General features: G+C 44.2%; 1 protein-coding gene and 1 long non-coding RNA gene across 2 annotated transcripts in view; one reads left to right on the top strand and one right to left on the bottom strand.

Annotated features, from left to right (window-relative positions):
- The window catches only part of LOC107731017 (zinc finger SWIM domain-containing protein 7-like), a 27,280-nt gene that overhangs the window by 16,280 nt on the left and 10,645 nt on the right, over nt 1–355 (top strand). The window lies entirely within an intron of this gene.
- LOC107731018 (uncharacterized) overlaps nt 1–355 on the bottom strand; it is a 17,245-nt gene that overhangs the window by 3,820 nt on the left and 13,070 nt on the right. The window contains exon 3 of the long non-coding RNA XR_001638736.1: nt 328–331. This is a non-coding gene — a long non-coding RNA (uncharacterized LOC107731018). The remainder of the gene's footprint in view (nt 1–327; nt 332–355) is intronic.

Genomic DNA, 355 nt, shown 5'->3' on the forward strand with positions numbered 1-355 from the left:
AAATCTGTAGTCTTTGATCGTTAGTTTGACATGTTCACCGACAGCCAATTAATGGCCGTTGCGATCAAATTTGACCTCAGACGAAATTCTGGCAGTGTCAGAAGGTTTGACGCACAGTCCTGCAGTGTGACTTCTACAACGACCGTCAAACTGTCTTCGTTTTTCAAGACAAGCCATGATCAGAATTAATGCTAGAGATTTCTTCTAACCGCATAAACTCTGGCGCTCTCGTCCTCCGCTTACGGAATTCATATGATACGTTGCCTTTGCTATGATAAACACCGGTTGCGCTGCTGTTTTCATGTGGGTGTGTAGTGCTGCTTACACTATTCTTCTTAAATACGCCGGTATTGCC

This window comes from Sinocyclocheilus rhinocerous, unplaced genomic scaffold (assembly GCF_001515625.1).
Source record: "Sinocyclocheilus rhinocerous isolate Xijiao unplaced genomic scaffold, SAMN03320098_v1.1 scaffold157, whole genome shotgun sequence".
NCBI lineage: Eukaryota > Metazoa > Chordata > Actinopteri > Cypriniformes > Cyprinidae > Sinocyclocheilus > Sinocyclocheilus rhinocerous.